Raw genomic sequence first — 23,692 nt, 5'->3', positions numbered from 1 at the left:
AGAGAAAACAACATGAAACTAAGCAGATAGTTTCATCCATTTATACGACTAACATTTCTATGTTTCAGATGTTTCCACATTTTTTTTAAAGTAATCAAAAGAAAGGAAATGCCCCTCAATTCAAATTAAAATATGACATTATAATATAGTGCCAGAGGCCACTTACTTGTACAGTATGGTGGTCTCACTCGTTGAGGGAGATACTGTACAAGTAAGTGTCCTCTGGCACTATATTATTCATTTGTTCCCTGACCAAGAGCACCTCGCATACAAACAAACAAACAAACAGACACACATACGACAGAGCACGCCAGCTCCTCTTTTTCTTTTTCTTTTTTTTATATTACATTGTTCCATAGCATACATGTGTCTATTGGTAGTCTCTATATACTAGGGGTGTCACGATACACTCAGTTCACGATACGATACGTATCACGATACTGGGTTCACGATAACGATACGATACGATACGATTTTAACAATATTTTTTTAAACTTGAATAATGACAATATATGACTGGAAAAGTAGTATTTTATTTGAAATGCACAAATACAAAACATGCTGTTGTGGGAAATTGTTATTACAATAACAACTAGAAAAAACATGAGATTGGAGATAAGGCTTATCTTGAAATAGAATTAGTTACACCGTCACTTAGATTTACTTTGAACTAAAAGGTTTCTCAGCAGTATAAATTCTCATTATGCATCTTCAGTTTTTCTTCAAACTCAAACAACAAGACTTTTCTTAATCTATTTTTTATGCATCTTCAGTTTTTCCTGTCAAGTAAACAGTTTTGCCAGAAACTCAATTGAATGGTTTCTCTCCTGTATAACTTCTCATGTGTCTCTTCAGAGACTTGTTCAACTGAACTACTTTCCACACATTGAACTTCAACAAACAAAGACGTTTCTTAGTCTATTTTTTGAAAAAAAAAAAAAAAAAAAAAAAAAAAAAAAAAAAATTTGCGATATGAGATTTCATCTCAACGATACATATCGTGACGTTTTACTATCGCGAAATTTCGTGGGACGATATATTGTGACACCCCTACTATATACTATAACAGCACTCTATATACGTAGAGTGCCGCTGCCGCAGGAGTCCTAAAACATGGAAGTTAGCGTCACCTGGTTCCCTCGTCTAGACGTGAATGGGGTTTTTGGTTAGGTGCCTGAGTGTCTTCTGAAAATCACCATTTTTTGGTGATCACATTTATGCTTCAATCATGAAAGGTGGTGTTCATTTGTGCAGATGATCTTGCTGAACACAAAGGTCTCAGTTGCATAAACCTTATGTTAACCACAAACCTTATTTCAGGCATCTAACCAAAAACAAAAATCTCATTGATTTCCAGACCAGGGAAACCCAGCGCGATGTCACTTCCAGGTTGGCCTACAGAAATACCTCATCCCTGCGGTACTCTATTGGGTATGTGCCATTCCTTGTTTCCCATTTTTCTCCCCGTTATGTTTCCATGGAGCCTTATGACATCATGGATTAGGAGGTGGGCCTTATGACATCATGGATTAGGAGGTGGGCCTTATGACATCATGGATTAGGAGGTGGGCCTTATGACATCATGGATTAGGAGGTGGGCCTTATGACATCATGGATTAGGAGGTGGGCCTTATGACATCATGGATTAGGAGGTGGGCCTTATGACATCATGGATTAGGAGGTGGGCCTTATGACATCATGGATTAGGAGGTGGGCCATTCCTGACTTTAAAACTATGGCGTAGCCACGGGTGTGCCTGTGCCACCCAAAGAGGCAGCTGGCACACCCAAAGACAACGGGGGGGAATAAAGTTTTTTGTTTGTTTGTCTGCAAAACACATCAGGTGTCAAGTGTCCAACTGTCCGCTGACCTCTGCCTCTGTGCAAGACATGAAACAGAGCTCGCTTGTAAGCTTTTTCCACAAAGGCAAGAAACATCGCATTGACGAGGAAGATGACTCGTCGCCCTCCCCCTCAACAAGTGCGGCTTCACGGCTTGTAGTGCACCTGTTCCTGCACCTGTATTGGTGGTGGAGAGTGGAGAGACAGACGATGATGAAGATGATGCAGCCGAAACAATGACGTTAATAACAGCGGGGGGACGCAGCCAAAAACACACCGGTGGTTTGTGCAGCAGCAGTCAGAGGACACTGAGAACGCTACAGATCTCTCTGCAGTAGACAAACCTGCATGCCAACCAAACTTGCGTTCTTTCCCGACTAGAACACACTTTGGAAAAAGTAGGTGAGACTTTTTTGAGATACCAAAGTGGTTTTACATATCGCCAAAAGATACAATTTAATTGACTGCTTCTATCTGCTAATAATGAGTGCGAAAAGGAGCAAATATTGATGGTTATGGTCATATGGTCCTATCTTAATATTCCTCTAAATCTGGCTTGAAAATGCCCTTTTATTATTATTATTATTTTTTTCAAATGGTTCACCCCCTGGCACACCCTGTATTTCTGTGGCACACCCAATGTGCCAAGTCTGGCTACACCAGTGCTTTAAAACAACATTAAACTCAGAGATGCAGCTGCATTCCTCCTTTAAGAGTCACAAATTACAGAAATAGTTCTGACTCAAATAGAATCCCATCTTTATTTCATTGCTCGTGACTCGCTAGTGATCACAAGTGACCAATGAATGCCTTGAAAGAGGTGCATTTTTCTGGCATTTCCTGATTCAGCAGGAGTGAAATGCAATTGAGTAAGTAATGGAGGCTTATGAGGCTAAGGGACAGAGCAACTCATCCCTGTCACCACAGCATCAAACATTCTCAATCAAACACACAGTCCTTGAGATGTTTAGTCAGATTCCATCCTGGTTTGTCCGTGTTTGAGCCCATGGCATTCCAATCGAACATTCTCCAACAACTGCCAACATTCTTGTTGGCAGTTGCTATGGGTTTTAAGGGACAGAGCAGCTGGTTCCTGTCCCCACAAACATCCTCCAGGATGCTTTGCCTCAGCTGCAGACATGGCCTGACAGTGGAGGGGAGGAGGAGGAGGGCATCCCTCATCCCACAGAGGACGGCCGCACGCCATCGCCAAGGACCGCTAAGTACGGGAGCCGCTAAGGACCGCTAAGTACGAGAGCCAAGGACCGCTAAGTACGGGAGCCGCTAAGTACGAGAGCCAAGGACCGCTAAGTACGAGAGCCAAGGACCGCTAAGTACGAGAGCCAAGGACCGCTAAGTACGGGAGCCAAGGACCGCTAAGTACGAGAGCCAAGGACCGCTAAGTACGAGAGCCAAGGACCGCTAAGTACGAGAGCCAAGGACCGCTAAGTACGGGAGCCAAGGACCGCTAAGTACGGGAGCCAAGGACCGCTAAGTACGGGAGCCAAGGACCGCTAAGTACGGGAGCCAAGGACCGCTAAGTACGAGAGCCAAGGACCGCTAAGTACGGGAGCCAAGGACCGCTAAGTACGGGAGCCCGCCAAGGACCGCTAAGTACGGGAGCCGGGCCAAAAGTCAGCGCCACGGCAAGACAGAACCCAACTCTGTGAACCCAACAGCAGAAAGGGACATTTCTGGGGCCTCATTTATCATCATGTGCCTGTCTACATGATCCAATCTGTGTTTGTCTGGCAAAGGTATTCCACGCAAAAGTACTGATGTAAAAAATATATTATATACATATATTGATATGTATGTATGTGTGTATATACCGTAAATTCCGGACTATAAGACGCACCGGTGTATAAGCCGCGGGACCAAAATTTACTATTTTTTTCTTCTATAAGCCGCACCGGTCTATAAGCCGCGGGTGTTTTGATGTTTAATTACCATATGAAAGGGTTCGTGCACAGAGAGGAATGTCGGGAAAGCGATGGCTGTTTGGGGAAGCTCCCATTTATTAACATTTCAACAAAACAAAACAAAAGTCAGGTCACTAATCCCCAGACAAAATCACACAACAATAGGCTACATGTGCAGCAAACCTGTAACCAGAGAAGTCAAGTCACTAATGCTCGTCTTCCTCTTCTTCCTGCGTACTGAAACCACCAAAGTCCTCATCTTCAGTGTCGGAAACGAACAGGTTCAGGGTGGCTTCGTCAACCACTCTCCTCTCTCCTTCATTGTCACTCAAAACCAACGAACTCCTCTTCATCTATAGCTGTGTTTCCATTACAGTTTTTCGCAAAAGAATTGCGATATTTCTACAACTTCGACAATGTACAATTGCGACTTGTAGGCGTTTCCATTGAAGTTGCGTTTGAGTGATTCCCCGTTGCAGCAGCTGCCACAGTGATTACGCACGGGGATCTGCCCCATATCCCGTCCCCTGCATGCTCAAATCCAACCAATGGTCAATGGAAATCCCAACATGAAGTTACAATGCATATAAACGAGCCTGATTATCAATTCAAAAGAAAATGAGTCGCAAAATGTTGCTGGCTGCGTGAATGCAGTCAGCGCGACAGGCAGAGGAAAAAAGGTAGCCTAATAGCCTACAACTGGTCCGATTTAGAGATGGAGGGGGGAAAAGGCTGATTTGGTTCTATAATTGCACCTGAAACGTGTGCAATGTATTAGCCTACTCACAGTCACTGTATTCACTTCAGACAGCACCACCGCACCAGTGTGTGCTTTTTAGGGGTGGGAGAAAAAATCGATTCACCTAAGTATCGCGATTTTTAATGTCACGATTTTTTGGATCGATCTTTTATTCCAGAATCGATAATCGCAAATTAAAAAAAAAAATTTTTTTTTTTTTTTTTTTTTTTTTTTTTTTGGTGCTTGCAGTCAGGCCACTCACTGAACAGCAGGCTAGGCGCCGCCTACTGGTTTACTAGTGGTTTTATTACTTTATTAGTTAGTCTGAAGTAATAATTACACTTCAGGGTTAAAGTGGGTGCATCTCATTGTAAAATTGGACTTCAAACGGCCCAAATCTGGCTTCAAACGGCCCAAATTTCACGCGCGTTGGCCCATATCGGCCTGGCCTGTTTGGTATCTAATGCCCGGCCTGAATTATGATCCCAGTCCGCCCCTGTTTTTAACTATATCGCCCAGCCCTACTCATGATATATAATATACAGTCTCTAGTGTATGATTCAACTTTTCCCATGTTCTAATCTAGTGTAAAAAAGCAAACAAACTGAAAAAAGAAAAGAAAAAAATAAACAAAAATCGCAATAAATCGTAATATCGAATCGCAATAATCGTAGAATCGCAATAATCGTGAATCGCAATATATATCGAATCGGCACCAAAGTATCGTGATAGTATCGAATCGGGAGATAAGTGAATCGGCACAGCCCTAGTGCTTTTCATCCTCTCATCTCGCCGCTGTGCCAAATGCGCGCACACAGGCAGCCTGCTGTCACCATGGACCGATTTCTGCCATTAAACATTATCTAATTTGCCCGGCTACGCTTTTGCACAACACTCGTCTTTCTGCTAGGTAGCATTGCTTCAAAGTTTTCCACTTGCTGCGGAGGTTTTGACACGGCTATCGAACCTTACTTACCAAACTTATTTTCCGCTCCTTTTCCAAGGGATAATATGGGTCACATGACGTGCAAATGCGAAAAATGTGTTTCCATTACACTTTTGCGATAAACTGCTATATCGACACGTCTGAAAAACCACCTCATGATCATCTACTGCTCGTTCTCATGCTGTCGAGAACGAGCAAAGCTTTTTTTTGGTGAAAGAATCCTCCAGGGCGCTTCTTGTTAACAGTCCGAGTGAGTGGCAGGTCGAACGTCAAAGGCACTTCATCCATATTTATGATCTGCTCCGGTTCGATGGAATATTCCTTGATCTTCCTTTGTGTGAATTCGCCGAAGTTTGTGATTTTCTCCTGGTAGTCGGGGGAGGGAGTTGATGGGCTTGTGGCCGTTTGCTTACCGTAATTACCATATGTAAGTGGTCACGCACAGAGGGGATTGTCGGGAAAGAGATGGCTGTTTGAGGAAGCTCCCATTTACCGTATTACCGTAACATTTCAACAAAACAACATAACACAACACCACCGTTGTTTATTTTTACAGTGCACACAGTGTCCGCGGTGTGGTGAAAAGAGGGCAAGATAGGAAATTAAAACAGAAGTGGATTTATAGTTAGAAAGAGTGCTAAAAAAGAGAGTTTTTTTTTTTTTTTTTTTTTTTTCTGAAAAAATCCATAGATAAGACGCACCGTTATATAAGCCGCAGGGGCCAAAAAACGGGAAAAAAGCCGCGGCTTATAGTCCGGAATTTACGGTATATATATACACACACACACACACACACACACACACACACACACACACAATGGTTGTAAAGTAAATAAGGCAACTTATGCCAATAATTTAAGTCAATTCTGATCCTTGCTTAAGTACATTTTGGGAGACAAGTGCCCACACCTGCTGCAGATGTGCGTGTAAGATCTGCTCGCCTACAAGATCTGCTCACCTACATTACAAGATCGGCTCGCGCACGCATTGTGATTGGCTGTACGTCGGGCACGTGGGATTAACAAGCCCAAAATGTCCGACAGCTTTAGATTAGCTAACAAGTTAAGCTACTGATGTTATCAGACATTTGGGAACATTAATACACAAAAAATATGAATCATACAAACATTCAATGATCATGATTCAAGTGTCACAGGACCATTTCTCAGAAAATAAATGTTGTGAGAGTTTAACTTCATCTGTAGCCGCGGACCCCGAGCCGAGCACACATACTCCCCACACGTAGGGCGAGTAGATCTTACACCCACACAGGCAAATCCCCCAATCACAGTCCAACTGGGACATTACGCATGTGGCTCCGCCCCGATCCAACCATAATTGGTCAATGCCAATTACCCCACGATGCATATAAATGAGCCCGATTATCAATTGAGCATGGAAATTGCATGCAGGTAGGGTTCGGTATCGCGCCACTAATTTCCAGATTCAATTTGATTCCAATACACGTGTGTATTGTATCAATATTGGATTTTATGAATCGATATCAGTTCCTTCAAATGAATATTGATTCAATATCGATCACTGGATTTAGTGGTTCTTTTAATTCATCTTTAGTAGAGATCCTACGCACAGTTTGAGAAATGAGAGCCCTGGTCTTTGAACTGAGAAACAACAATTTTCAAGCGTACAAACCCTGGCATGCATGAAATCCAAGTTCTTGGCAAGAACAAGGTAATGCCTCAGCATGCAAGATAAATCAGTTCAGCTACAAATAAGGTGAGAAATGTATCAGTGGCGATATGGTTTTCAGGTTTGGGCATTTCTAGTCTAAAGGCTCAGTCACCATATCAGATGTCCGCTATGTCAAGTGTCAGCACAATGTAAAGGCACATGCTGGGTGCGGTCCTCCTCACACTGAACCAAGAGGGACACATTGTTGAATGTGTAATCTACAATCCTTCACTTCTCACTGCCCGGCCAGGTCTCAAGTCAAGAACAAGCCTCCCTGAGCCAATATTCTATTCTACTAATAAGAATGAGACGTGTCCGTGTGTCTGTGAGCAGAATTGTGTCCGGCCACAGCTATGCCGTTTTACGTGCGATCGGGCTGAAACTTTCAGGAAGTGTAAAGAGCACCCGTGCGGGTGACCTGACGGAGCCCGATTTTTTTATTAGGTAATTGCCCTGGAGGACCGCAATGGAAATAAGCCGCAAGGCTTTATTGTGTTTTTATCCTCGGTGAACTGTCTGTTTTTCCCTGTATCTGTGTTGACTTTTTCACCAAAATAAATCAATCAATCAAAAAAGCCCTAATGATGTGATGTCATCAGTGATGATGTCATCAGTGATGTCATCCTTCCTGGTTGAGGCTATTCCCCTTATGTAGCCCCGCCCACTTGACCCAGTTGTGTTATGACTTCCTGTTCAAAACACCGTCTGTTTTACCTGCTCACTAGTACTGTACTGTCACAGGAAGTGTCAACACAATAGGAAGTAACTGGCTGACCCCTGTGTTGGAACATAAGGTGAATAAGACCACTGTTTTCCAGACCAGGGGGATGGGGTGGGGGGGGGGGGTCCACCTCCCATGGGTCCACTAGTATCATTAAAAGCTAAATGTCTTGGAATGAGGCACAGGTGGGCAGGTGCTGTTGAGAAAATAGGGGAAAAGTACAGAATCCCCCCCCCCATAAACAGGACAGTGTGCCAAAAACCTAACTGATAAACTGTCAATCGACAAATAAATAAATGTTGCGTCATCTGAGCTTAAGAATGGCAACTCCTTTGCAGTAGCATGACACTTGCATGCAAAATGCTGTCTCTGTGTGTGTGTTGGTAAAAGATGTATTGGTTTGTTAGGAATGTAGGAAAGCAGATATGGGATAAGTGTGTGTGGGGGAGGGGAGGAGTCAGATAGGGGAGGAGTGTGTGGGGGAGGGGAGGAGTCAGATAGGGGAGGAGTGTGTGGGGGAGGGGAGGGAGGAGTGTTGCATGCCAGCTACTGTAGCTTACCAAGGTCATAGAAATGACATGTATTCAGTGTATTTAACCACCTAACTGTAAACTTCAGCAGATTAGCCTACATCAGGGGTTTCCAAACTTTTCCGTCCAAGTACAGCTACGTACCAAACCAAATTTCCCAGGGACCACTTCCACTGCGTATACCCTCCTCCATAAAATTAAATTAGCTCATTTAACCATACTGTACAATAGCAGCAGAAAGGCTAAATGACAACATAAGGCTACTAGCTGGTTCAAAATGGACACACACACCTGCCAACATTAGGCTGTGAAAAAGAGGACAATTTGGTTAATTTAAAAACCACGATCAATTCATTTCATTTAAATCCCATCAATTAATTTCATTTAAAAACCATCATCAATTCATTTCATTTCCATGTCCATCTCTGACACACTCAGGACCTGCACGCTGCTGGTTGATCTCTGACACACTCAGGACCTGCAAGCTGCTGGTTGCCAGAAGAAGGCGATGATGAACAACTCGCACACAAACAATGCTGCTGTTCACACTATGCTTTAGCAAAATTATGCCCCAATTACTTTTATTTAAGTGGCCCCAATTTTGTAAAATGCCCCCATCTTTTAGATAGTGCACAAAAGTTGCCCCCAAAATATATATTTTTCAATTTGCTACACTGCTTGCACAGTATAACAGTATATTGAAGTGAAAAGTGATGCCTGAAGGCACGTTGGACACACCTACAAAAGAGAAGACAGATGATATCTCACAAAGCCAGCAGACATTCCTCCTCCTCCTTGCAGACGTCCCCTGCACGGTTTGCTCACCACGACCACACCTCAGGGTCTTAAGAGCCGTAGAGCAGAGGTGCCCAAACGTTTTTAGGATGAGATGAGATGAGATGAGAGCTACGTACAAAAAATAAAACCAGGCGCAAGCTTCTTATTTTCGCCTTGTCCCCCCAAGTACATATTTAGCCCATTTGAACAGTATTATATGATTTATTTAACGTTATTTAATCATGTTAAATACTGTAGATACAGTAGATACTGAGTTAGCTATACATGAGTGGGATTTAGTTTATGCATTAAAATAAACGCGGGACGTCCTGGTGGCTGGCCTGCTAGAGCGTGTACCACAAAGGCTTAGAGCCCTTTGCACAGTTCAACACACTGTCTACCTTTACCCAGCCCACTGGTTTTTTATTCAACACACTGTCTACCCAGCTGAGCCCACTGGTTTTTTATTCTGATGATGTCAAATTCCTGTCTTGTACCATGAAATAAAATGGTTCAAAACGTTTTGACAGAAAACTTGATGATGTTGTTGAAAATGAATCATTAATAGCAATTAATTTGCCCCCGACCTCCAAAGTCGTCATCATCATCATCAGCGATTGCTCCTCCTCTGTCCATTGGCTACATGTTCTGCATCACATGTTGCACATAATTAAACAAAATATGCAACATTACTAACATTTTCGCTGTATCTTGACATTGAATGAAGCAATAGGTTCTAGGCTCATTTGACTCCGGCTCACCTGGAAAGCAGGCGAGAGCAGCCGAGTACAGTCAGAGTGCAGTCAGCCAATCAGAGGCAGAGATGGGCGGGTCATGCCATCACCATCCTGGGGGGGGGGGGGGGGGGGTAAATATTGCTTCCTGTCTGCCTACTGTCCTATCTAATAAAGCAAAATGCCCCCCAAAATAATCTAAAAAAAGACACAATGTTGGTTTTCTTTGGCGAGCTACTTACGTATTGATGGCCCAAGATCTACCGGTAGATCACAATCTACCTATTGGGCACTCCTGCTATAGAGGGCTATCTGTTTGGAGTGCTTGTGATGAGGCAGTCCAGCGTTCCAGCTCATATATATAGATGTATGTATATATATATATATATGTAGAGGTCTCTGCATACCTCTCTCAACTTCATTTGCATTTTGTTTCATCACCACTAGTTCAAAGGCGGAGGCGTACTGGTTCTTTTTGAACCGGTGATGAGGCAAAGCGGAGGAATAATAGAGCGTACATGTACACAGATATCGATTTGTTTAGGTGGGCGTTGTCTTAGGTGGCTAAATTACGTTTTAGTTCTTGGCCCCGTGTACTAGAGAGACAGAGGTCTGGAGGCTGCTGCTTCAGAGTGCCAGGTCTCGATTGACGGTGTGCTCAGCGTCCAGAAGGCTTTACCTATTTCAGTTAGTGTATGCAACTAGCTGATAGGACCCCACTTCAAACAAACCCAACTATCCCTTTAAGCAGCACTCACTGCTCTGACATTGCTGTGTATTATCTGGCATCTGGTTATCGCAGTGCAAACCCAAACATATGACGCCACAGAGCTACAGTTGATGTTTGTGTACAGAAATCTGTACTTTTAAGGCTACCGACCGAATTACATCGGTAATACCGAGTACCAAGTAAAATCTATCTATTAGAAAAGGTCCATAGGCTACGTGCTGAGAGTGCATCTGTGTTTAAAATGTTATGAATAAAAACAATGTTTAAAGACGCACCTTTTCAGGCTCCATCTGGGCCCTTCTTGATCTAACTTCTTTCTCTCTCTTTCTAAAAAAACAACAACTACTAACCTAAACTAAACTTGTACCACTGTTCCTTCAGAAGTTGTAGTTGTCACAGACTGTGTTGCATAGTTGATCGCTCTATTGCTGACAAAAATGTGTTATTGTAAGTCGCTTTGGATAAAAGCGTCTGCCAAATGACATGATATAATTTTTTTTTTACAACTGAAATTACTATTTGTAATTACGGAGAGAGTAAAGTACCAAAAAAGGTACAGTTCAGTAACGGATCCCAGGTACCGGAACCGGTATCGGTTCAAATGTGAACGGTACCCAACCCTAACCACAAGACAGCTGTGGAATACAAGGAAGGAACTTTGAAGGAACCTATTGTGAGAAGGCTCAAAGTGTCACGTGTGCCCGTGTGCGCTCACGTGTGTCCGTGTGGCGCTCACGTGTGTCCGTGTGGCTCACGTGTGTCCGTGTGGCGCTCACGTGTGTCCGTGTGGCGCTCACGTGTGTCCGTGTGGGGCTCACGTGTGTCCGTGTGGCGCTCACGTGTGTCCGTGTGGCGCTCACGTGTGCCCGTGTGGCGCTCACGTGTGTCCGTGTGGCGCTCACGTGTGTCCGTGTGGCGCTCACGTGTGTCCGTGTGGCTCACGTGTGTCCGTGTGGCGCTCACGTGTGCCCGTGTGGCGCTCACGTGTGTCCGTGTGGCGCTCACGTGTGCCCGTGTGGCGCTCACGTGTGCCCGTGTGGCGCTCACGTGTGTCCGTGTGGCGCTCACGTGTGTCCGTGTGGCGCTCACGTGTGTCCGTGTGGCGTGAGGCTTTTGACCGATGCGGAGCCCCCCCCCGAAGAAAACCGAACCTGTTCCGAAAACTTTAATGACGGACGAAAGTTTTGGAGTCGGTGTGTAAACGTGAGTGACACAACATGAGGTTGTATTTATTTTTAAACGTGCGACAATTTCGGACGAGAAATATGGACTTGGTGTGCGGTGTGCAAAAGCCTTCGACTGAATATCTTTGGGTTGTCGACAAAACAAGACATTTGAGGATGTCACCTTGGGCTTTGGGAAACACTGATCCACATTTTTCATTCCATTTTCTGACATTTTATAGACCAAACTACTACTAATCGATTTATCGAGAAAATAATCGACGTATTAATCGATAATGGAAATAATCGTTAGCTGCAGCCCTACTTAGAAGGCTGGGCTATCTGTGTCCTACTTGTACAAACTAATCTGATAAGAAGAACCAATATGAAGAGACGTTAGTGATGTTTTACTGTTCGTACAATGGATGGAGTGACTGAGCCAACACCTTTCACAAACCACCCCTACCCATTCATCTGCAGCACCTTGACAACAAGGTGGCTGCTTTCCAACTCGCAAGGAGATACCGTGCGGGCCGGGCCGGGCCGCGGGGGGGGGGGGGGGGGGGCGCGGGGGGGGGGGGGGGGGGGGGGGGCGTTTTTCCTATGAGCGACATGTCAATGAATCACGGAGATGGAAAAAGGAGCTCACACGGTCGAGTTAATGATGAACAAACTGGAACAGAGACGACCCAATAAAAACGCCACCTGACCAGGACAGAGGAAGCATGAAGCCATGAGTCAAACACACAGACAGGCAGGCAGGTCTGTTTTTAAAGGAGTGGCCAAAGAAGGACAGCAGCTCTGGAGACAAGGAGAGAAACGTCCCCTGGGGGAAAGAAGGTGAAACCACCCAACCTGTGCTTTGGAAAATCCACACACTCAACAAGTGGGCCGGCCTGAAAGTTTCCCCTCTGTTAAAACACTGCAGGACTTACCGTGTTCACTCGATTTGTCCCCTTCAAATGGTCAAAAGCCAGTGAGTGCCAGGGTGGAGTCTTGTTTCACAGCCTAAACGGGCAGCACAGAGAGAGAGAGAGAGAGAGAGAGATGGGGAAAGGGAATGAGAATGAGAGAGAGAGAGAGAGTACACTGACAGGGTGTGACTGGTACTGCAGTCCTCTAAAAGACCCCGCCCTCCCTGACTCACACCGTGCATGAATAACTAGCACAGAGAGAGAGAGAGAGAGAGAGAGGGAGAGAGAGAGTGAGAGAGAGAGAGTGAGAGAGAGAGGGAGAGAGAGAGAGAGATAGAGAGAGATAGAGAGGGGGAGAGAGAGAGAGAGTGTTTTGTGTAAACGAGTGCAGACGAGTGCAAGCAGGGTGGGAGTGAGCGAGGGCGAGAGAGCCCATGTTTCAACTTGCACTGCAAAAATAAAAAAAGATGGTAGGTGACTGCCGCCCTAAGCCCTAGGGAGGGCTGTGTGATATGGTGCTGCCGCCCTAAGCCCTAGGGAGGGTTGTGCGATATGGGACTGCCGCCCTAAGCCCTAGGGAGGGCTGTGCGATATGGACCAAGAATATCATATATCAGATTCTGGGTATTTTCCTCAAAGTGGGCTAAATTTTCAGTTGTAAGTCACTTTTAGTAAAACAAGACTGTGATCAAAATAAGATGCAAAGACAGGGTGTGCTTCTGTGAATATTGGTGCTTTCACAAAATATTCACACCATGAGATTTTTGATAATCAATCAGTAATGTGGATAATTGATATAAGTGGGTAAAACGGCCTGGTGAATTCAGAAAATTACATCACTCAAAACCAGGAAAAGACTATTACGATTTATATACCTTGTATCCCAAATGTTTTACTTTTAAATGACGATTCATTCAGGGGTGTTGTCTACGTGCTACGCAGGTATACGCAGTATACACACTGCGAAATTACTCAGATTTGCGTATGCGCACTGGGAAATGCGCAATGATACGTATCGTTTTCAATTTCCATTCATAAAATTCACCCTGTGCGCTCTGTGTGTTACCCTACGTTCACACACAGCACCCAAGCCTTGCCTTTACCCACGCTTTTAAATAGGCGTCCTTTTTAGTCAATGAGGCTGTGTACACAGGGCGCCTCAACGTGAACCTTCCGTGTACCCACGCCTCGCATGAGCTGCGCTGATTTTTACGTGAGTTCTATTTTCAAGCCGACTAGGCGCGTGAAGGCAGACTTTTTCTGTCAAGCCAGGAAAGAAAAACGCGACAATATCCGTGGGAAATGGCAATGTCAACTGAATTTCAAAATAAAATGGTGTTACAGCGTTGAGCAGAGAGAGAGAGAGAGAGAGATTGACGGGTGGCTATCACGTGGGGCTTTCTCCCCGTCGGCAAACAAATCTTCAGGAGACAGAATAGCGACCGAAGAAGCAAGATGAAGCTGATGGCTGAAGCTATTCTGTAAATTTGGGGAGGAACAACAACAAAAAATGGGCCGAATCTCACGCCCACGCCCCCAGAGTCACAGTATACCCTCTGAAAAAAGGTAGACTACACCACTGGATTCATTACTCAACCTGACTATTCACCTTATGTTCAGACCTTACTAGTGGGCCAAATTATTCCGGGTCCCGGCGGTCACGGTGCAAAATAAGAGAGTTGTTTTTGTAGCGGACAATGCAGGGGATAAAATAAAGAACGTAGCCTACTACTTTGAGCTCGGTACACAGCAAGCAAGCGAGTATCCACTGTTAGCCAGGTCAGATAACGTTATCGTCGACAATGACGAGCACTTTCTTGTAAAACATACCTGGACTCCAACAAAGAAAGCTTCAGATAGTTTTCTCTCCTCCGAGTTGCGCTCGAGCCACTTACGTCTATAAGACCCGCAGACGTTAACGTAATTCCCTGGAATGCGAGACTTAATGAGCCAGTTACATGGCGTTGCATTCTTAGACATTGCCGTTTGCTTTTATTTGGTATGTTACATACAATTGGCTAAATTATTAGTTAATTCAGAGTTAGATGATATTGGAGGCTCCAATTTGGAGCACATGTTAATTATGAGATGGAAGCCTCCCCATTTACTCCATATCAACCAGTGGCTCTTAGGCTTCTTAGATGTCCTTTCAATAGCCTGGATGAACAACTGAGAGCCTCTCAAAAGCCTTGTGACTCCTTTTCACATCTTATTCATATGAAATGTACATTGTCAATCTCGTCATTATGCCTCCACCGCCGATAGCCAGGCCGGAGGCATTATGGTTTCATCTTTCAGGTTGTCCGTCCGTCCAATGTTCGTTAACGTGATATCTGAGGAACACCTTGACGGAATTTCATCAAATTTGCCTCAAACATCGACTTGGACTCAAGGTTGAACTGATTACATTTTGGTGGTCAAAGGTCAAGAGCACTGTGACCTCACAAATGCCATTTTCAAGCTCGTTAACGTGATATCTCAGGAGCGCCTTGACGGAATTTCTTCACATTTGGCTCAAATGTCAAAGTCTGGACAGACATGGATGTTGACTGCTCACTTGTTGCCGGCGGAGGCATATATCCGCGGTGCGCTCATTAAACTACCTCAATGTTTGTGTATATGTACCATTTGTGTGTACAGGTACAGTATGCGTATACATGTACATGAAATGTATAAGGCAGGTACAGGTATCATATGTGAAGCACTTTGAACTGCCTCTGTGTATGAAATGTGCTATACAAATAAACTTGACTTGACTTGACCCTGGCCTGTACGCTTGTTTCAGGGCGAGCTGGGCCAACCACACCGCCACTGTTGTCAAAAAGGCCCAACAGCGACTACACGGACTCAGGCGCCTGAAGAAATTCGGGCTAAGGCCAAAAATCCTCAGGGACTTCTACAGAGGCACCATTGAAAACCTGCTGACTGGCTGCTTCACCACCTGGTACGGGAACTGCACCACCATGGACCGCAGGGCGCTAAGAAGGGTGAGGCACGTAACAGGATGTGAGCTGCCAGAACTGCAAGATCTGTACAACAACCAGCGGTGCCTCAGGAGGTCCCTGAAGATCATCAAAGACACAAACCACCCCCACAACAGCCTGTTCTCCCTGCTACCCTCAGGGAGGAGATACAGGGTCCCAAGAGCACGCACAAATCGCTTGAGGGACAGTTTCTTCTCACAGGCCACGAGACTCCTTAACATATACAAATAGTGTAGTAGCCGTACTGTACCGCACTGTAGATGCTACCATTATGTATGACTAATGTTCAATAGTATGTTTAATTAGGTATACGCTATTTGCACCTAACAGAATGTTATTATGTTTAATTATGTTTAAAGTATGTTCATGCCATTTGCACTATGGGCAGTGAATACGCCACTGTCTGTGGCGTGTATTACTGCTCTATTGCTCGTTGCCTCTTTATATATCTTTTATTTTTTGCACTATGTTGTAACGGAGTCTACAGCACAAGAATTTCACACGTGATACTTGTACTACGGAGTGACAATAAAAATCTTGAATCTTGAGCTCATACAGACGGCAGTGGAGTGACCCTGGCCTGTGTGCTTGTTTCAGGGCGAGCTCATACAGACAGCAGTGGAGTGACCCTGGCCTGTACGCTTGCTTCAGGGCGAGCTCATACAGACGGCAGTGGAGTGACCCTGGCCTGTGTGCTTGTTTCAGGGCGAGCTCATACAGACGGCAGTGGAGTGACCCTGGCCTGTACGCTTGCTTCAGGGCGAGCTCATACAGACGGCAGTGGAGTGACCCTGGCCTGTACGCTTGTTTCAGGGCGAGCTCATACAGACGGCAGTGGAGTGACCCTGGCCTGTACGCTTGCTTCAGGGCGAGCTCATACAGACGGCAGTGGAGTGACCCTGGCCTGTACGCTTGCTTCAGGGCGAGCTCATACAGATGGCAGTGGAGTGACCCTGGCCTGTACGCTTGCTTCAGGGCGAGCTCATACAGATGGCAGTGGAGTGACCCTGGCCTGTACGCTTGCTTCAGGGCGAGCTCATACAGACGGCAGTGGAGTGACCCTGGCCTGTGTGCTTGTTTCAGGGCGAGCTCATACAGACGGCAGTGGAGTGACCCTGGCCTGTATGCTTGCTTCAGGGCGAGCTCATACAGACGGCAGTGGAGTGACCCTGGCCTGTACGCTTGCTTCAGGGCGAGCTCATACAGACGGCAGTGGAGTGACCCTGGCCTGTACGCTTGCTTCAGGGCGAGCTCATGCAGATGGCAGTGGAGTGACCCTGGCCTGTACGCTTGTTTCAGGGCGAGCTCATACAGACGGCAGTGGAGTGACCCTGGCCTGTACGCTTGTTTCAGGGCGAGCTCATACAGACGGCAGTGGAGTGACCCTGGCCTGTACGCTTGCTTCAGGGCGAGCTCATACAGACGGCAGTGGAGTGACCCTGGCCTGTACGCTTGCTTCAGGGTGAGCTCATACAGATGGCAGTGGAGTGACCCTGGCCTGTACGCTTGCTTCAGGGCGAGCTCATACAGACGGCAGTGGAGTGACCCTGGCCTGTGTGCTTGTTTCAGGGCGAGCTCATACAGACGGCAGTGGAGTGACCCTGGCCTGTATGCTTGCTTCAGGGCGAGCTCATACAGACGGCAGTGGAGTGACCCTGGCCTGTACGCTTGCTTCAGGGCGAGCTCATACAGACGGCAGTGGAGTGACCCTGGCCTGTACGCTTGCTTCAGGGCGAGCTCATGCAGATGGCAGTGGAGTGACCCTGGCCTGTACGCTTGTTTCAGGGCGAGCTCATACAGACGGCAGTGGAGTGACCCTGGCCTGTACGCTTGTTTCAGGGCGAGCTCATACAGACGGCAGTGGAGTGACCCTGGCCTGTACGCTTGCTTCAGGGCGAGCTCATACAGACGGCAGTGGAGTGACCCTGGCCTGTACGCTTGCTTCAGGGCGAGCTCATACAGACGGCAGTGGAGTGACCCTGGCCTGTATGCTTGTTTCAGGGCGAGCTCATACAGATGGCAGTGGAGTGACCCTGGCCTGTACGCTTGTTTCAGGGCGAGCTCATACAGACGGCAGTGGAGTGACCCTGGCCTGTACGCTTGTTTCAGGGCGAGCTCATACAGACGGCAGTGGAGTGACCCTGGCCTGTACGCTTGTTTCAGGGCGAGCTCATACAGACGGCAGTGGAGTGACCCTGGCCTGTACGCTTGCTTCAGGGCGAGCTGGTGATATTATTGACATGCAGGCAGCGGGCAAGAAATCACTGGCCACTCTGTTATCATTCATGAAGGGGGCCCATTGTTGTTCTCTCTCCCCGCCAGCCAGGCCAACACCCATAAAGCACAGCTAGCATCCATGTCTCTCCCCAGCCACTGGGAGAGTCCATGTCTCTCTCCCCAGCCACTGGGAGAGTCCATGTCTCTCTCCCCAGCCACTGGGAGAGTCCATGTCTCTCTCCCCAGCCACTGGGAGAGTCCATGTCTCTCTCCCCAGCCACTGGGAGAGTCCATGTCTCTCTCCCCAGCCACTGGGAGAGTCCATGTCACGACAGAAACAAGTCAAGTCAAATTATTATGTAAATGATGTGTTTGTTTCAACCTGTCCAGGGTTGTTTTACTGTGTGAAGAGAGCCAGAAGGGTGGGTGTTACCCCACACAGATCATGCATTGATCTCTGTGACAGCCTCAGACAGCCTCCGTCAAAACCACAAGTCAAGAAAAGTCAATTGAAATGCCTTTCGAATGCTTTCCTATGATTTTTGAAACTTGCTGCTGGGCCTCGAGTTGTCCAACTGGCACCTAACCTAGGAGACAGCAGGTGGCGCTATGACTATGCGAGTGTCCGAATTGCATGGAATTCTTACGGGTTTCCCCAGCAGCGCATTCCCCAAGCTTGAAGTCGATCGGACAAACGGTTCTGGAGATACGGTAAACCGCTTTTTGTGTTGCGAGTAGGTGGCGCTATGGCTATGTGCATCTCCGAATTGCACGAAATTCGGCGGTGCACTCTGCCAGGTCCTCCTAAGTACACACTCTGAGTTTGAAGTCGATCGGGACGAACGGTTCTGGAGATATGTAAAGGACAGACAGACAGTTCTGCCTTTATTAGGTAGATTAGATATTTGACCCAGTTCCACAGAATGCTCACCTCAGATACTCCAAAGACAGAAAAGATAGGCTACATACTGTATGCAGCTGCTCACCAAATATGAGCATAAGACGTTGGTATTATTGGTATTGGTATTAAATGGTGTTGCCAGCCTACCGGAAGGGAATCCGCCTGGCAACACCATTTAATACCAATACCAATAATACCAACGTCTTATGCTCATATTTGGTGAGCAGCTGCATACAGTATGTAGCCTATATTTTCTGTCTTTGGAGTATCTGAGGTGAGTATTCTCATGTACTACATATTGTATATATTGACTCGATTTGATTTGATTGCACTTGCAAGTTTGTGATTGTCTTTAGTTATCTTCCTACTTCTTATCTCTGTATATTGATGTGACCGCTACGCTGCATACAGACACTAAAGACAAATTCCTCGTATGTAACTTGCATACTGTGGCAATAAAAGTGATTCTGATTGAGATTCTGATCAGATCTGCTGCTGGAGCTCTGGAGCTGTGATAAAGCACCATAACCCCTGATGTTGACTCAAGGCTGGTGCTCGAGCTAAAGGCAGACACAGTCAGCATAGCGGGAAGTCATTGACTCAGTAATGCTTCAGATTCTTCAGATTTTATTGTGAAAGTACGTTTCCCTCCCCCTCATAGAAATCACTTCCTCTGATCTCACTGACACACCCAGCTGTGCAAGGACGAACAAAGAGAACAAAGTACAGTTGTAACCTTTGCCCCTCATGAGGATTTAGTGCAGCATGGCCACAACAAAGATGCATCTAGTAATCCCATTAATCATTTCTTATCAATTAATAGTTCAATCCTGTTGAGAAATGGATAAGTGAAGTACCTGTAGGCTACTAAGCAACTTTCCTATATGCTCACATAGGGTGACCTTTGACCTATATTTAGACCTTAAAGGAACATTTTGGGAGATTGGCCTATTTGCCATATTAACGATGGTAAGACGAGAATGTAGATGCTTTTCTCTTCTTTGTGCGTGCAGTATAAAGTAGCGGCACACCCTCCTGCTACGTAGTTAGCTTAGCACTAATGGCTCATTTCCACCACATATAACAGCACAGTACAGCTCTACTCGACCTGGTCTTACTCGGCTCTACTTGATATAGACTCTGTTTCCATAGCAAGTTTACTCGCCTCCGCCCACACCTGGTCGTCATGGCGACCGTATATATCTGTCCTCTGCCCATAGCTGAAGTAGGCTATAACGTATAACGTTAAAATTAAATCCATACATGGAACTTTTAAACTGGTTATGAAATACTGGTGCCTCTAAATGACCTACAGTGTACATGGGCAAATGTGAGAATCGGCCAGGAGAATGGATATCACTTTGTTGTTACTCAAATGCACATGCATGCACTGCGCGGGGGACGGGAGTTGCGCTACGGGCAGAAGGGAAGCCTCTACCCCGGCGGCCTCTCACCAGGCAAGACCGCGGCTTCGCTAAACCCCCGCCTGCGGCCTAGCGGAGCCGACGCTACACGCAACTACAAAGGGCTTCCCGAGGAGCGGACTTTTTCTCTCTCAAAACAATTGAAAACCACCGTCATGTTAAAGCTGAGCAAGGAGATCGATTTTATTTCACCAGAGCCGAAGGCAGCAACACAAAAGACTGATGGAAATGACAGAAGAGAGGGTAAGCCCCACTAAACTGCTATCCAGCATTGACAGTAGACAGTAAACACGATTCTGCCTGACCAATCAGTCGTCTGCAGTGTTTTCACGTCACGGTATGGTACCGGGTTCACAGCGCTGGAACCTCAACAAAGCAGGGACCAAAAGCAGCACGACTCAACCCCGACTCAACCCAGGCTGTCCACGTTTTTGATCGGTGGAATGAGACAAAAAAGCGAGACGAGCTGGGCGGGGCCGCGTTGATACCAGCGGTGGAAATGGGCCAATAGAGAGGGAGAGAGAGATAAAGAGAGGGAGCACCAGAGACAGAGAGGGAGAGAGAGAGAGACAAGACCGGGAGAGAGAGAACACGGCTTGCACCCAGCGGCCTGCTCGTTAACTTCACTTAACGACACTACTGCAGCCGTGAGTAGGCTACTCCCAGTAAAATATAACAATACCAATGGCATGCAAATATAGGCTACTTAACCATAAAATAGGATACCAATATTAATGCAACAGTATCTTCTTTGCACAAAGCTCACCAATGTTGTTTTAGCACAATTGAAGACAACCTCAAATATTTCTCAACAGCATCCTATCTTTGAGATGTCATTTGCAGATATTTCTCTACACTGCTGTTACAAAGGACATTTATAAATTCCATAAGCTGCTGTTATTCTTAATGTTTTGTTCAAATGAAGCAGTAATGTAGCCTAGGCCAGTGGTTTCCAAACTTTTTGTGCCCAAGGCACACCAATGGCACGACAAAATCTCAAGGCCCACCTATATAGCCTAAGTCTATCGGTGCAAAATAGCCTCTATTACTCTTATCACTCTAAATGTTTTTTTATTTACTAATGTCAAATAAAATTTGACAAAATATATTACTCTAGGAATTTATTTGAAACTTTGCAAAATTCCTACATCAAAGCAGCAACACACCCACTTTTGGTATAGTTTTAAACTTTTAGGCTACATTTGCAATTGTAATAATGCAAAATCCCAAGGCACACCTGGACTTGTCCTAAGGCACACCAGTGTGCCTAGGCACACCATTTGGGAACCACTGGCCTAGGCTACTACAGTTACAGTATGGTTCTACTTCAGTATAAGCTATAGTACATTGGTCTACTAGAAAAGTCTGACTAACTTTAATGCTATATGGTTGGAAGGCACAAACATGTCTTTCATATCTGAACAGAAGCCATGAATCCCATATCAGCAACCTGTCCTGTTTTATTGGAGCCTTCACACTGTAGTCAAATGTGTTGCTTGCTTACTGTATTTACCTAGCCTGTGAGCTGGGACAGTTGAGAATCAACCAGTGGGCAAAGCATGGAGATGGGAGAATAGAAATGAGAATAGAAATATATATATATATATATATATATATATATATATATATATATATATATATATATATATATATATGTATGTTTAATATCACACCCTCTGTTGTCTGGCCTGTTGTTGACACAGCACATACAGAAAGCACAAGTCTCACAGAATTTCCCCCAGCATGCCACACTCTGGTGTGAGGAGTCTTGCTCAGCTGTGAAGGCCCAACCAGTCAGCTCAAGCTAGGGCTGGGCAATATGACTTCAAATCAATATCATGATTCTTTCAAACTTTGACCTCATTACGATCAATGAACGATTATTTATTTTATACGCATAGTTCTCTGATAGGTCTGTACGGCTGGGTGTTTTGGCTTGTGTCCTCCTCCATGCTGACAGCATCAGGTTGGCTTTGAGTGAACACCTGAACGCAGACTCATGTTAGCTAGACGGGGTGGAGGCGCGTGACTGAACACAACGTGGCATTTTTTAAAGGGGACAGTTCAGGAACGCACGCGCGCACACACACACGCACACACACACACAGACACACACACACACACACAGAAATAGTGTACTAAATAATGAATGAATGTGGGGATACACATACATATAGGCTATACATTACATAAAGGAGTACTAGTCCCACAGGGCAATAACCCACATTCCAATCAAGCCAGCAGAATGACAGAGTGCTTCTGCAGAAAGAGAGGCGTTATAGATTAGGGGTGGGACAAAATATCGATACTCACGGTATCGCGATATTTCCACTTGCGATACGTTATCGATACACTGGCACCAAGTATCGATATGTTTATTTAAAATAAAAAATTATTATTATTTTATTTTTTTTAATAAACAGGCTAAAATATTATGCTGTGTGTGGTAGTTCAAACATAGTTTCAAGTTGACGTTTATTTATGTTTGTAGTTGAAACAAAAACATAAATACTGTAGGCTACATGAATGGAAATGTTTGATCATTAATATCTACTTTTAGAAATGATATAGGTAGGTAGGTTATATAGGTTTTCTTGTTTTAATAATAATAATAAAAAGACTTAATGTGTAACTTTTCCTCCGTGGTATCGAAAATGGTATGAGTGAGTGAGTGAACTCTGAGAGAGTTCATGTCAATTCTGCTAATAAATACATAATACCTGCTTCTTGCCTTTTAGGGGTATTTTTTTCTCTTCAGTTACACAGGTATCGTGATGTATCGTCTTCCAATATATCGATTATCGCAGTATCGCAGTATCGTGATAATATCGTTATCGAGGGCCAAGTATCGTGACGATATCGTATCGTGAGCTACTCAGCGATTCTCACCCCTATTATAGATGCCCTGCGGTGAAGGCACAGTCACCTGTCCTCAGCTGACAACAAAGATCAAAAGTTTTATTCAAAACCAAACTTGTCTCATTTCTCATCCGTTACAACTCTGTGTTATTATAATCAGGACTGGTTTTGTTGACTCGTCATGTGAGATATTATCAAGAAGAGCCACAACAACCGCAGCATCAAACTCATTTGACTCTCAAACATCCCGGTATGATCTTTGGCATATTTGGCCTGACAACATCCAAACACCTCAGCATGTTGACACAGGAGGCAACAGATTAACAGAACAAACTTGAGTATCCAAACTGTCACTTATATTTGTATGTTCTTTTACATCACTTAATGCTGTTATTGAAAGGGAAATAGAAAAATATGATTGCTTTTAGTGTAGACTATCTACTAACTAGGGCCATATCAAAATGGACAGAATCATAGAATTTGGTCATCAAAATCAACTGTAAAACGTGGAATATTGCAGAATTTCCCATAATTTGGCTGAAATTGATAAAAGTAGGCCAAATTATCAAAATCAAAAGTAGACCTAATTATTGTAGTA

The 23,692-nt window shown here is 45.2% G+C and overlaps 1 protein-coding gene across 2 annotated transcripts in view; it reads right to left on the bottom strand.

Annotated features, from left to right (window-relative positions):
- elovl1b (ELOVL fatty acid elongase 1b) overlaps positions 1-23,692 on the bottom strand; it is a 43,399-nt gene that overhangs the window by 4,662 nt on the left and 15,045 nt on the right. Inside the window, exon 2 of one of the 2 annotated variants that reach the window (XM_083647976.1) lies at positions 12,731-12,803. The exons of the other annotated variant lie outside the window; for it this stretch is intronic. The gene's annotated coding sequence lies outside the window, so the exon portion shown is untranslated. The remainder of the gene's footprint in view (positions 1-12,730; positions 12,804-23,692) is intronic. 2 annotated transcript variants of the gene reach the window in all.

This window comes from Poromitra crassiceps (genome assembly GCF_964638095.1).
Source record: "Poromitra crassiceps genome assembly, chromosome: 12".
NCBI classification, from domain to species: Eukaryota; Metazoa; Chordata; class Actinopteri; order Beryciformes; family Melamphaidae; genus Poromitra; species Poromitra crassiceps.
This window is presented reverse-complemented; position numbering and strand designations above follow the sequence as displayed.